Here is a 15,039-nt window from a genome sequence, read left to right as displayed (position 1 = left end):
GGGAGAGGCTGCAAAGAGTGGTCAAGACGGCTCAAAAGATCATCGGCCGCCCTCTCCCCTCTCTGATGGACATCTACACCTCCCTACTGCCTCAACAGAGCCAGTGCCATCATCAAGGACAGCACCCACCCTGGGTCTGACCTGTTCCACCTGCTGCCCTCTGGGAAGCGCTACAGGTGCATTAAAACCAGGACGAACAGGCTAAAGAACAGCTTCTTCCCCAGGGCCATAACCACCCTGAACAGACTTCCCCATTGACCCTCATAACTGCCTTCTCTTCGGTGCAATAACCCATTCCACCAACCACCCTGTTTCATGTAGATATTCATGTACATATTCATTTCACCCTCTGTATAGAGTGTACACTTGTTTTATCGCACTGTATGGAATGACCTCAATCTCGTTACCCTGCGTAATGACAATAAAGCTGATTCTGATTCTGATTCTGATTATCAGGCCAGAGTCATCCAGAAGGCAAAGGCCATTCTGGTCAACCCTCAGCACCCTCTCTTCTCAGAGTTTAGACTCTTGCCCTCAGGATGTAGGTACGCCCCTACTAATAGAAAGGCCAAAAACAGCAGATACATAAGATCCTTTGTTCCCTCAGCTGTTGCCTTTATAAATGAGCTTCTTAAACAAGCTTAGCTGCTAGTTTTTAGCTCAATGCCTTCATGATGGTTTATATGTTGTATGTATTTTATGTATATGTACCTTGTTTTACTGTTGTACCTCCTTTTTACTGTTGTACCTTGTTTTTTTTTACTGTTGTACCTCGTTTTACTGTTGAACCTTGTTTTTTAATGACTACTGCTGCAAACCAAATTGCCCCTCGGGGACAATAAAGATTTTCTAAGTCTAAAAACTTATTGGGGTGTTACCATTTAGTGGTCAATTGTACGGAATATGTACTGTACTGTGCAATCTACTAATAAGAGTCTCAATCAATCAATCAATCAAATAAAGCACTTTATATGTAGAAAGGTTTTGTTAACAAATCATTCTGAGCCTTATCTTATTTAGTTTTTATTTTATATATGTTAACCACATTAACCCTGGCAATGGACCCTGTGTGCATATGTATGTTATGCCATTGTTTACAAATTTGGTAAATAAATAACCAAAACATTTATATTTTGTTGTTTTCTTACTGTACCGAAAATGAACCGAACCGTGACCTCTAAACCGAGGTACGTATTGAACCGAAATTTTTGTGTACCGTTACACCCCTAATCGACACGGGTTACATTTTGTAATTATTTCTCCTACTTTTGAGGGGGAAAAAAAAACCCCGCAATAGAGCCGAACAAAGTGTTTGACGACTGAACGATTGCTGGTGTTGTTTACCTCATCAACCAATGTGTGTCATGTCTGTTGATCATGTTTTTGTTTAGTTATGTTCTGCTTGGTTTTTGGACACTTTTTAGTTCCTGCTTTCACTCCCTTGCCTTGTCACCATGACTACTCATTAGTTTCACCTGTCTCACGTTTTGCACTCGCGCACCTGTCACAAATCATGTCCGTATTATTTAAGCCCATTGTTGCCAGGAAGTCAGCCTGGCGACATTAACTCTGATACCTCCATGATTACGCGGCCATGCCATAGTTCTGTGATCTTTCCATGCTTGACCAAGTAAGTTTTGTTTCATGTCCTTAGTCTGTTTGTGTTAAATTTGTTCATAGCCAAGTTTGTACTTCCGCCCTTGTGCAGGCTTTTCGTTTGTTCCTTTTGTTAGTGTTTAAATAAATATGTCCTTACCTTTACAATGCATGTAAGTCGGATCCGTTTCCAGTGGGGGTTGGTCTCCGCCAGGGCTGCGCTCTGTCACCTATCCTGTTTGTGATTTTCATGGACAGGATTTCTAGGCGGAGTCGTGACCATGGCGGAGAGGGTATACGTCTCGGGGGGCTAAAGGTTGCATCACTGCTGTTTGCAGATGATGTGGTCCTGATGGCACCTTCGGTTCATGACCTTCAGCTCTCACTGGATCGGTTCGCAGCCGAGTGTTCAGCGGCTGGAATGAGGATCAGCATCTCCAAATCTGAGGCCATGGTTCTCAGCAGGAAACCGATGGTTTTTACAGTCCGGGTAGGGGACGGGACTCTGTCCCAGGTGGAGGAGTTTAAGTATCTCGGGGTATTGTTCACGAGTGAGGGAAAGATGGAGAAGGAAATCAGCCCGGAGAATCGGAGCAGCTGGGGCAGTATTGCAGTCTCTCTGCCGCACTGTTGTGACGAAACGAGAGCTGAGCCAGAAGGCAAAGCTCTCGGTCTACCGAGCTATCTACATTCCTACTCTCACCTATGGTCATGAAGTGTGGGTCATGACCGAAAGAATAAGATCGCGGATACAAGCGGCCGAAATGAGTTTCCTCAGAAGGGTGGCTGGCACCTCCCTTAGAGATAGGGTGAGAAGTGCAGTCACCCGAGAGAGACTCGGAGTAGAGCCACTGCTCCTTCGCTTGGAAAGGAGCCAGCTTAGGTGGTTCGGGCATCTCGTGCGGATGCCTCACAAGCGTCTCCCTAGGGAGGTCCTCGTTGCACGTCCCACTGGGAGGAGGCCCCGCGGCAGGCCAAGGACCAGATGGGGGAATTACATCTCCTCTCTGGCCTGGGAACGCTTCGGGATTCCCCAGGAGGAAGTCGCAAATGTTGCTCTGGAGAGGGAAGTCTGGGGGTCTCTGCTGGAGCTGTTGTCCCCGCGACCCGATTCCGGATAAGCGGTTGAAGATGGATGGATGGATGGATGGATGTCCTTACCTTCACGCCTTGCCCGCTCCAACTTTCCTTTGCATTCCTTGGAAAACAAACCATCCCATAGTCCCCTTATTGACACAATGAATCAGACGGCATCCCTGACTTGAGCGCCGCGATGCATTCTGGGACGTCGCCCGTGTATCACAGTGGGGGGTTGTTATGTAGCGTCTTGCTCTTACTTGCCTTAAAATGATTTGATGCCTTCAGGCAGCCATTCCTCCCGCACCCCCCCCCCCCCCCCCAATCCACTTTCATCTGCGCTCTTCTTCTGCTAGGTAGGCAAGTCATGATGATGATAATAATAAGACGCCTTGAAAACCCCACTACTGCTAACAGCACACCCCCCCCCCACCCATTCCCACAAACACAGTCGTCATGGCGATATCATCTAGATTCACTTTAAAACACACACACTGTTATCGCCTCCAGTGGCGCCGTTACAAAAGAATCTGGAACGTTGAAGGGATATCGCAAGAAAAGTTGCTTTATACTTTAAAGCCGGGCCCTTTTTTTATGTAGTCCAGATTAGCATTAATGTGACGTGCATCCATTGTAATGTAAATGCTAATCTGTTCCAATGGTGATAACTGATATTTTAACACTGAGATAAGAAGCGTGACAGTTACTTTTTTACTAGATTGCTCCAATGCATGAACAATATTATGCAATTTTTATCTGTTCAATACTACATTTCTCCACACACCGCCTTTCACAACACAACTTTGGAGTCACTTTATTAAAGTCAGGTGGCCTTCATCCTTTTGTGGAGGTCCTCGCTCCCTCTGCAGCAGCCCGTCGAGGTAGTAAACAAGGGAAAATGTCAGCTTCAAGTAGCGACGCAACACAACCTCAGTGCTCGTAGACTAACTGAAGTAGTAAAGACAGTCATTTGAGTTACTGTTAAACTTGCCCACCGCAACCCATTTAGGCAGCAAACACGTTAGACAAAATTAGTATCTGCGAGACATAATAAATGACTGCGCAACACAACCTAGTTGATCGGAAAACCAACCGAAGGAGAAAATATATTTAATTTTAGCTCTCGGCAAAACTTGAACATCGCAACCCATTTAGGCAGCAAACAAGTTGGACCAAATTAGTAGCTGAAAGACAAAAGTAATGACTGCGCAACACAACCTAGTTGATCAGAAAACGAACTGAAGTAGCAAATATTTTAAATTTTAGCACATGCCGAAATTTGACCACCGCAACCCATTTAGGCAGCAAACACGTTGGACCAAATTAATAGCTGCAAGACAAAAGTAATGATTGCGCAACACAACCTAGTTGATCAGAAAAAAAACAGAAGTAGAACATATTTTACATTTTAGTTCCTGCTGAAATTTGACCACCGCAACCCATTTAGGCAGCAAACATGTTGGACCAAAAATGGAGCTGCAAGACAAAAGGAATGACTGCGCAACACAACCTGGTTGTTCAGAAAACAAACTGAAGGAGAAAATATTTTAAATTTTAGCTCTCGGCAAAACTTGACCACCGCAACCCATTTAGGCAGCAAACAAGTTGGACCAAATTAGTAGCTGAAAGACAAAAGTAATGACTGCGCAACACAACCTAGTTGATCAGAAAACGAACTGAAGTAGCAATTATTTTAAATTTTAGGACATGCCGAAATTTGACCACTGCAACCCATTTAGGCAGCAAACATGTTGGACCAAATTAATAGCTGCAAGACAAAAGTAATGACTGCGCAACACAACCTAGTTGATCAGAAAACAAACAGAAGTAGAACATATTTTACATTTTAATTCCTGCCGAAACTTGATCACCGCAACCCATTTAGGCAGCAAACACGTTGGACCAAAAATGGAGCTGCAAGACAAAAGTAATGACTGCGTAACACAACCTGGTTGTTCAGAAAACAAACTGAAGTAGAACATATTTTACATTTTAGTTCCTGCCGAAAGTTGACCACTGCAACCCATTTAGGCAGCAAACACGTTGGACCAAAAAAGGAGCTGCAAGACAAAAGTAATTATTGCGCAACACAACCTAGTTGATCAGAAAACAAACTGAAGTAGAATATATTTTACATTTTAGTTCCTGCCGAAACTTGACCACCGCAACCCATTTAGGCAGCAAACACGTTGGACCAAATTAATAGCTGCAAGACAAAAGTAATGACTGCGCAACACAACCTAGTTGATCAGAAAACAAACAGAAGTAGAACATATTTTACATTTTAATTCCTGCCGAAACTTGACCACCGCAACCCATTTAGGCAGCAAACACGTTGGACCAAATTAATAGCTGCAAGACAAAAGTAATGATTGCGCAACACAATCTAGTTGATCAGAAAACAAACAGAAGTAAAACATATTTTACATTTTAATTCCTGCCGAAACTTGACCACCGCAACCCATTTAGGCAGCAAACAAGTTGGACCAAATTAGTAGCTGAAAGACAAAAGTAATGACTGCGCAACACAACCTAGTTTATCAGAAAACGAACAGAAGTAGAACATATTTTACATTTTAATTCCTGCCGAAACTTGATCACCGCAACCCATTTAGGCAGCAAACACGTTGGACCAAAAATGGAGCTGCAAGACAAAAGTAATGACTGCGCAACACAACCTGGTTGTTCAGAAAACAAACTGAAGGAGAAAATATTTTAAATTTTAGCTCTCGGCAAAACTTGACCACCGCAACCCATTTAGGCAGCAAACAAGTTGGACCAAATTAGTAGCTGAAAGACAAAAGTAATGACTGCGCAACACAACCTAGTTGATCAGAAAACGAACTGAAGTAGCAAATATTTTAAATTTTAGCACATGCCGAAATTTGACCACCGCAACCCATTTAGGCAGCAAACACGTTGGACCAAATTAATAGCTGCAAGACAAAAGTAATGACTGCGCAACACAACCTAGTTGATCAGAAAACAAACAGAGGTAGAACATATTTTACATTTTAATTCCTGCCGAAACTTGATCACCGCAACCCATTTAGGCAGCAAACACGTTGGACCAAAAATGGAGCTGCAAGACAAAAGTAATGACTGCGCAACACAACCTAGTTGATCCGAAAATGAACTGAAGTAGCAAATATTTAAAATTTTAGCACATGCCGAAATTTGACCACCGCAACCCATTTAGGCAGCAAACACGTTGGACCAAATTAATAGCTGCAAGACAAAAGTAATGACTGCGCAACACAACCTAGTTGATCAGAAAACAAACTGAAGTAGAACATATTTTACATTTTAATTCCTGCCGAAACTTGATCACCGCAACCCATTTAGGCAGCAAACACGTTGGACCAAAAATGGAGCTTGAAGACAAAAGTAATGACTGCGCAACACAATCTAGTTGATCAGAAAACAAACTGAAGGAGAAAATATTACAAATATTTGTTTGTTTGTTTGTTTGTGTGTGTGTGTGTGTGTGTGTGTGTGTGTTCACGCACTCTCTGCGCCCTCCTGTGGTGAAAGCCATTAGCGCAACATCGGTTCCAGATGAACGTTACAACACAACGTAATCCACCTGACCACACAAATGAAAACCGAGGCAGTAAAGTTTGCCCGGTAAAGCCAAAATCCATGAAAAAGTTGATGAATTTTTCCAGTTTATTACCTGAGAACATTTATCCAGCGTCCCTAAACATTTCTTCCAGTTTCTACCATGAGAAAATCCAACATATAGTTGGGGAGTCTCTCTTTTCAGAAACCTTGGTGATTAACGACCACCATCCCTTCAGTCCTTCTTCTGGACATTTTATCACCCATTTGTTTCTATTCTTCTTTTCCCGGATGTTAGGAGTAAAAAAAACCCCATCACCGTTAACTCCGAGCGTCTTATCTTCTCGTCAGTTTTAAAACCCCTCTGCGATGAGCCTTGTCTCTGGGATTGAGCTGATTATGATTGGTGTGTTAAAGCTTTAATGGCTTGTCTTTATCTTCACAGGCTTTGGCTACACATTGCGGTCGCAAGTTTTTTACTTTTTTTTCCTTAGGCTTGATTAAAGACGTCGTCAGAGTTAGACGGAGTGCTTGTGTCAACCGTTATCTTCCAGACAACGTAATCCGTCGTTATCGTGTCAACTGTTGATGAACGCTCTGAGTAATCCGCGTGGGAAACTGTTGGGTAATCTTTAATTTAATAACGGACTACAAAGGCGGACGAGCGCAAATTTTCAGGACTAATGCAGATCCAAAATAGCAGGTACCGGAAGGTAAGAAAAGTCCCTTTTGCGTAATATTGCGAAACAAAACGGCAGATAATGTCTTACCTTATACCAGGGGTCACCAACGCGGTGCCCGCGGGCACCAGGTAGCCCGTAAGGACCAGATGAGTAGCCCGCTGGCCTGTTCTAAAAATAGCTCAAATAGCAGCACTTACCAGTGAGCTGCCTCTATTTTTTAAATTTTATTTATTTACTAGCAAGCTGGTCTCGCTTTGCCCGACATTTTTAATTCTAAGAGAGACAAAACTCAAATAGAATTTGAAAATCCAAGAAAATATTTTAAAGACTTGGTCTTCACTTGTTTAAATAAATTCATTAATTTTTTTACTTTGCTTCTTATAACTTTCAGAAAGACAAATTTAGAGAAAAAATACAACCTTAAAAATTATTTTAGGATTTTTAAACACATATGCCTTTTTACCTTTTAAATTCCTTCCTCTTCTTTCCTGACAATTTAAATCAATGTTCAAGTAAATTAATTTTTTTTATTGTAAAGAATAATAAATACATTTTAATTTAATTCTTCATTTTAGCTTCTGTTTTTTCGACGAAGAATATTTGTGAAATATTTCTTCAAACTTATTATGATTAAAATTAAAAAAAAATTATTCTGGCAAATCTAGAAAATCTGTAAAATCAAATTTAAATCTTATTTCAAAGTCTTTTGAATTTATTTTAAAATTTTTGTTCTGGAAAATCTAGAAGAAATAATGATTTGTCTTTGTTAGAAATATAGCTTGGTCCAATTTGTTATATATTCTAACAAAGTGTAGATTGGATTTTAACCTATTTAAAACATGTCATCAAAATTCTAAAATTAATCTTAATCAGGAAAAATTACTAATGATGTTCCATAAATAATTTTTTTAAGTTTTTGTCTTCTTTTTTTCGGTTGAATTTAGAATTTTAAAGATTTGAAATTGAAGATAAACTATGTTTCAAAATTTAATTGTCATTTTTTTCGTGTTTTCTTCTCTTTTAAACCGTTCAATTAAGTGCAAATATCATTAATTATTAATAATAACATAGAGTTAAAGGTAAATTGAGCAAATTGGCTATTTCTGGCAATTTATTTAAGTGTGTATCAAAATGGTAGCCCTTCGCATTAATCACTACCCAAGAAGTAGCTCTTGGTTTAAAAAAGGTTGGTGACCCCTGCCTTATACACACACCATAATAATACTCCTATGTTGAAGCACAGTACAATCCATCAAGCGTACCAAAGTGGTACTAAAACATTTTGATAGATTTTTGAGTGCCGTGTGTAATGTTCTATATTTTCAATGGAACATAAAATGTTGGTGTTGTTTACTTGAGTCATATTGCAGTGTACACATAACTCTCATGTGTGACTGCCATCTACTGGCCACACTTATCATTTCACCATGTACCAAATAAAATGGCTTCGAGGTCAGCAAGCACAACCAAAACTATTCCGTACATTAGGCGCATTGGGTTATAAGGCGCACTGTCGATTTATAACCAGGTGGCAGCAGGTAGCTAATTGCTTTGTAGATGTCGGGAACATGGTTTGTCAGGAGGCAGTGTGCAGGTAAAAAGGTATCTAACGCTTAAACCCAAAATAAACAAAAGGTGAGTGCCGCTAAGAAAAGGCATTGACGCTTAGGGATGGCTACGCAAAACGAAACTAAAACTGAACTGGCTGCAAAGTAAACAAAAACAGAATGCTGGACGACAGCAAAAACTTACAGCGTGTGAGAGCAGCAGACGGCGTCCACAAAGTACATCCGTACATGACATGACAATCAACAATGTCCACACAAAGAACTTCAATAATAGCGTTCAAAGAAGACATGAAACTGCTCCAGGAAAATACCAACAAAACAGGAATAAGCCACCAAAATAGGAGCACAAGACAAGAACTAAAACACTACACACAGGAAAATGTCAAAAAACTCCAAATAAGTCACGGCGTGATGTGACAGGTGGTGACAGTACACCTACTTTGAGACAAGAGCTATAGTGATGCATGCTTGGTTATGGTTTAAAGTCTTATCCAACAATTGCGGAAACGACTTTTTACTGTGAATATCGGCCTCTGATTTTTAAATGATTTCTGCTGGTCGTGTGCCTCTGGATTTTTTTTCAATGAATGAAATGTGCCTTGGCTCAGAAAAGGTTGAAAAACACTAGAGATGTCTGATAATATCGGCCTGGGACGTGGTATCAGTATGGTTTTTATTTTTTATTTTTATTTATTATTATTATTTTTTTAATTAAATCCACATAAAAAACACAAGATACACTTACAATTAGTGCACCAACCCAAAAAACCTCCCTCCCCCCATTTACACTCATTCACACAAAAGGGTTGTTTCTTTCTGTTATTAATATTTTGGTTCCTACATTATATATCAATATATATCAATACAGTCTGCAAGGGATACAGTCCGTAAGCACACATGATTGTGCGTGCTGCTGCTCCACTAATAGTACTAACCTTTAACACTTAATTTTACTAATTTTCATTCATTACTAGTTTCTATGTAACTGTTTTTATATTGTTGTACTTTCTTTTTTATTCAAGAAAATGTTTTTAATTAATTTATCTTATTTTACTAATTTTTAAAAAAAGTACCTTATCTTCACCATACCTGGTTGTCCAAATTAGGCATAATAATGTGTTAATTCCACGACTGCATATATCGGTTGATATCGGTATCGGTAATTAAAGAGTTGGACAATATCGGAATATCGGATATCGGCAAAAAGCCATTATCGGACATCCCTAAAAAACACTGATCTATGCAACATTTTGACCAAAGAACCACCATTACACTTTAACCTCTTAAGGCCCAAGCTGTTTGTTTACATGCTTTTTTTTTTTTATTTCTCTTTGCTATTTTGTCTTATTGGACCCTAATTAGAATAACAACTAATCATCTTTTAAAATGATGTACTTAGTCCATAAGTGCACAAACGTGTACTTCATGTGTAGTGACATGCTAATTCTTATTTTTACACTTTTTTTTTCCAAATTCGATTGTATGTTATACTCTTCTGACACCACCAGATGGCAGTATAAGTGTCCACATAAGCGGCCATAAGACCCCAGTTCAGTAGTGTACACGATTTTGGAAATAACCGCTAAAAGGTGCTGTCCACGCATGTGGCCACTAAGCCTTTAGAGGTCAATGCGCCTAATATATGAAAAAAGATCCAAAAATGGACCATTCATCGGCAGTGCACCTAATAATCCGGTGCGCCCTATGGTCCGGAAAATACGGTAAATTGAAAAGTTTGCAAATAGAGGGGTTGGTAAATGGAGGTTTCACTGTACAGTACAATATGTTTTAATAGAACTCCATATACCAGGGGTCGGCAACCCAAAATGTTGAAAGAGCCATATTGGACCAAAAATACAAAAACAAATCTGTCTGGAGCCGCAAAAAATTAAAAGCCATATTACATACAGATAGTGTGTCATGAGATATAAATTGAACTAAAGGCCTACTGAAATTATTTTTTTAAATTTAAACGGGAATAGCAGATCCATTCTATGTGTCATACTTGATCATTTCGCGATATTGCCATATTTTTGCTGAAAGGATTTAGTAGAGAAAATCGACGATAAAGTTCGCAACTTTTGCTCGCTGATAAAAAAAGACTTGCCTGTACCGGAAGTAGCGTGACGTCACAGGAGCTAGTATTCCTCACAATTCCCCGTTGATTACAATGGAGCGAGGGAGATTCGGACCGAGAAAGTGACGATTACCCCATTAATTTGAGCGAGGATGAAAGATTCGTAGATGAGGAACGTTACAGTGAAGGACTGGAGAGGCAGCGATGGACGTATCTTTTTTCGCTCTGACCGTAACTTAGGTACAAGCTGGCTCATTGGATTCCACACTCTCTCCTTTTTCTATTGTGGATCACAGATTTGTATTTTAAACCACCTCGGATACTATATCCTCTTGAAAATGAGAGTCGAGCACGCGAAATGGACATTTAAAGTGACTTTTATCTCCAAGTCAATACATCGGTGACACACTTAGCTACTGAGCTAGCGTGATAGCATCGTTCTCAAATGAAGATAGAAACAAAATAAATAAACCCCTGACTGGGAGGATAGACAGAAGATCAACAATACTATTAAACCATGTACATGTAACTACACGGTTAAAAATTCTCAGCCTGGTAAGGCTTAACTATGCTGTTAACGACGCTAAGGCTAATTTAGCAACTTAGCAACCGGACCTCACAGAACTATGATAAAAACATTAGCGCTCCACCTACGCCAGCCAGCCCTCATCTTCCCATCAACAGCCGTGCTCACCTGCGTTCCAGCGATCAACAGCGCGACGAAGGACTTCATCCGTGGGTTTGGCGGCAAGCATCGGCTAGGCGTAGTAAGTAGTCCTTGTTGTGTTGCTGTAAGTATTGTACTTAGCCGCTAATACACCGATCGATCCCACCTACAGCGTTCTTCTTTGCAGCCTCCATTGTTCATTAAACAAATTGCAAAAGATTCACCAACACAGATGTCCAGAATACTGTGGAATTTTGTCGAAGAAAACAAGAGGTTTCTGTATCGGGTTCGATGGGGTCCAACCACTTCCGTGGATTTTGTGACGTCACGCACATAAATCATATCCAAAGGAGTTTTTCAACCGGAAGTGTGGTGGGAATTTTAAAATGTCACTTTATAAGTTAACCCGGCCGTATTGGCATGTGTTGCAATGTTAAGATGTCATCATTGATATATAAACTATCAGACTGCGTGGTCGCTAGTAGTGGCTTTCAGTAGGCCTTTAAGAGGACTTAAATGAAACTAAATGAGCTCAAATATAGCTACAAATGAGGCATAATGATGCAATATGTACATATAGCTAGCCTAAATAGCATGTTAGCATCGATTAGCTTGCAGTCATGCAGTGACCAAATATTTCTGATTAGCACTTCACACAAGTCAATAACGTCAACAAAACTCACCTTTGTGCATTCACGCACAACGTTAAAAGTTTGGTGGACAAAATGAGACAGAAAAAGAAAGTGGCATAAAACAGGTCCCAGAAAGTCGGAGAAAGTTGTACATGTAAACCAGGGGTGTCCAAAGTGCGGCCCGGGGGCCATTTGTGGCCCGCAGGTCATTTTTTAATAGCCCAATGGCACATTTTAAAAATACGATTGGTAAAAAAAATTAAAAACATAGTAAGTGGTATAATAGAGCAAACAGGTGAAATGTAACAATACAATGGTGCAATGTTTACTATAATAACACTAAGCTGCCATGCAGGCTGTTTCTTTAAAAAGAAAAAAAAAAAATCAAAATCAATGTTATTATAAATTATTGACCTATTCAAGGCTCCAATTACGTCACATTAAATGTTCCACTTTGAGGTATTTTCGGGGAAAATGTTGCATATTTTGTGTTTGCCATATAAAAAAAAACTGAGCTGTTTTTTTTAAAAGAAGGGCCTAAAACAAACAAACAAAAAACATAAACAACAATAAAACTTATAATTGACGGACAGATCTGGGGCCGTACTTATCAAGCTTCTTAGAGTGCCATTTTACACTTAAGTCCTGAGAATTTGCGAAATTTAGTCCTACTCTCAAACTTAAGAATAAAAGCTTTTTATCAACGTTCTTAAGTCTAAGAATCACTCCTACTCTCCACGATATTTAAGAGACCTTCAGAGGTATCTTAAGTGGTTAGGAGTTGCCAGCAGGGGATGGCACTGAGGCGAGAGAGACCTGCGCGAACGTTCAGGGAGCGGAACGATGTTCTGGATTTGTTTGATGACGAGCAGCTGATCAAACGGTATCGTTTAGACAGAGCGGGTATTATTTTTGTCACAGATTTAATACTTTTCGATTCCATGTTGATTTCTGCATGTGGCTGCAGTGGGCTAGTATATATAGAGCCACCCACACCAGTTTCAAATTAGTTGCCTAATTAATGAATTGGAAAGAAAATGTTATGACAGTAGCGTATGTGTGTGGCCGTGAGGTGAGTGACGTCAGTGAGTGTGTGGGCGAGAGAAGAGAGGGAGCGGTAGCGTGAGTGCCGGCGGGGACTAGTTTGTTTTGTATTATTTTGTAGTTTATTGTCAAAATATACACTCCCATTGTCCACTTAAATATTTCCAAGATATTTCTTTATTCTTAGACAACGGATTCCCTTCCGTGATTGGTCATTTCTATGGACACAGAAATGACGTCACCTAAAATTGCGTTTACGGCCCATAGTAATGTCGTAATTCAGCTCTGAGTGTGACACTTAAGATTCAGTCCTACACTTCGCTGAAAGTGTGAGTAAGACGCTTGATAACTAACTTTTAAGTGCAGCTTTCAGCCAAGAATTTATTTACTCTTAAGTCAACTCTTAGCAGACTTCTTAGGGGTAATTCTAAGAAGCTTGATAAGTACGGCCCCTGAAGTTGATCTCGAGATTATTGTGTTAAAAGTAAACAGTAAAAAAAAAATTATAGTTTATTTAACACTTAAATGAGTAGGACCCTTTAATTATACCCCAATAATTTTAGTGTGATTTGTTTTTAAGTGTCATTGCTCAAAATATAATAATGAATTAAAGTCAATGGTGTTATGAGTTATTGACCCTTTTAAGGCTCCAATTATTATATAATCTCAAATATTCCACTTAAAAATTTTATTGAGTGAAAATTTGGCATATTTTGTGTTTTTTCCACTAAAAAAACTGGGTTTTCTTTGACAAAAAGAGCATACAACTTATATATTTAAACACTTTATACTGACGGATAGATCTAATGTTGAACTCGCATGGCTGCCGTTTGTGTGTCCCCAAGATGCAAGAACCAGGAGGAGGATTAGCAGGTACAATTATTTTAATTATCATAAACAGAAAATAAAGCAAGTCTTGCATAAAAAGTTCCAAACGTAGAGAGTCTATCATCGAGCCCTGAGGAGTGCTCGAGAGAAAACATAAATAGACATATGCTGATTGGCAGCAGGTGTGGACCGGCTGCCAATCAACGGCAGGTGAGGAGAAAACAGTGCTCTGCGGAACAAACAGGACATTTAACAAAATAAGAGCACTGACAGGAAGTAATACACAAACAAGGAAACAAACGGAAATTAAGTGACCGATCGTCACAGATCTAGAGATTTAAAACTTGAATAATAATAAAAATAATAATACTGAATAATGACACATTTTTTATATTTTTTTGGACCAAAACCCTTTGGGGTCCCCGCGATCAAGCCTGAATGGAAGCCTAAATGTATATTTTTTATACATATATTGTAGGGATGTCCGATAATGGCTTTTTGCCGATATCCGATATGCCGATATTGTCCAACTCTTTAATTACAGATACCGATATATCAACCGATACCGATATCAACCGATATATACAGTCGTGGAATTAACACATTATTATGCCTAATTTGGACAACCAGGTATGGTGAAGATAAGGTACTTTAAAAAAAAAAATGAATCAAATAAAATAAGATAAATAAATTAAAAACATTTTCTTGAATAAAAAAGAAAGTAAAACAATATAAAAACAGTTACATAGAAACTAGTAATTAATGAAAATGTGTAAAATTAACTGTTAAAGTTTAGTACTATTAGTGGAGCAGCAGCACGCACAATCATGTGTGCTTACGGACTGTATCCCTTGCAGACTGTATTGATATATATTGATATATAATGTAGGAACCAGAATATTAATAACAGAAAGAAACAACCCTTTTGTGTGAATGAGTATAAATGGGGGAGGGAGGTTTTTTGGGTTGGTGCACTAATTGTAAGTGTATCTTGTGTTTTGTATGGGGATTTAATAAAAACAACAAAAAACAAACAAACAAACAAAAAAACGATACTGATAATAAAAAACCGATACCGATAATTTCCGATATTATATTTTAACGCATTTATCGGCCGATAATATCGGCAGACCGATATTATCGGACATCTCTAATTTATTGTATTGGTTTTTAAAATGAAAAATATCAAAATGGCCCCCCGCTTGCTTTGATTTTTCAATGTGCGGCCCTCAGTGGAAAAAGTTTGGACAACCCTGATGTAAACAAACGACGGTGAGTTCAAGGACCGCCAAAATTAGTAGGACAG

At 39.3% G+C, this 15,039-nt stretch overlaps 1 protein-coding gene across 2 annotated transcripts in view; it reads left to right on the top strand.

The window, feature by feature from the left end:
• Window positions 1-15,039, top strand: part of inpp4b (inositol polyphosphate-4-phosphatase type II B) — a 489,649-nt gene that overhangs the window by 63,457 nt on the left and 411,153 nt on the right. The window contains exon 1 of one of the 2 annotated variants that reach the window (XM_062032296.1): window positions 13,759-13,778. The exons of the other annotated variant lie outside the window; for it this stretch is intronic. The gene's annotated coding sequence lies outside the window, so the exon portion shown is untranslated. Of the gene's footprint in view, window positions 1-13,758; window positions 13,779-15,039 lie in introns of those variants that run through there. 2 annotated transcript variants of the gene reach the window in all.

The sequence above is a fragment of the Entelurus aequoreus genome, linkage group LG22 (genome assembly GCF_033978785.1).
Source record: "Entelurus aequoreus isolate RoL-2023_Sb linkage group LG22, RoL_Eaeq_v1.1, whole genome shotgun sequence".
In the NCBI taxonomy this organism is placed as follows: Eukaryota; Metazoa; Chordata; class Actinopteri; order Syngnathiformes; family Syngnathidae; genus Entelurus; species Entelurus aequoreus.
The sequence above is the reverse complement of the archived record's forward strand: the minus strand, read 5'-3'. Positions and strand labels throughout refer to the sequence as shown.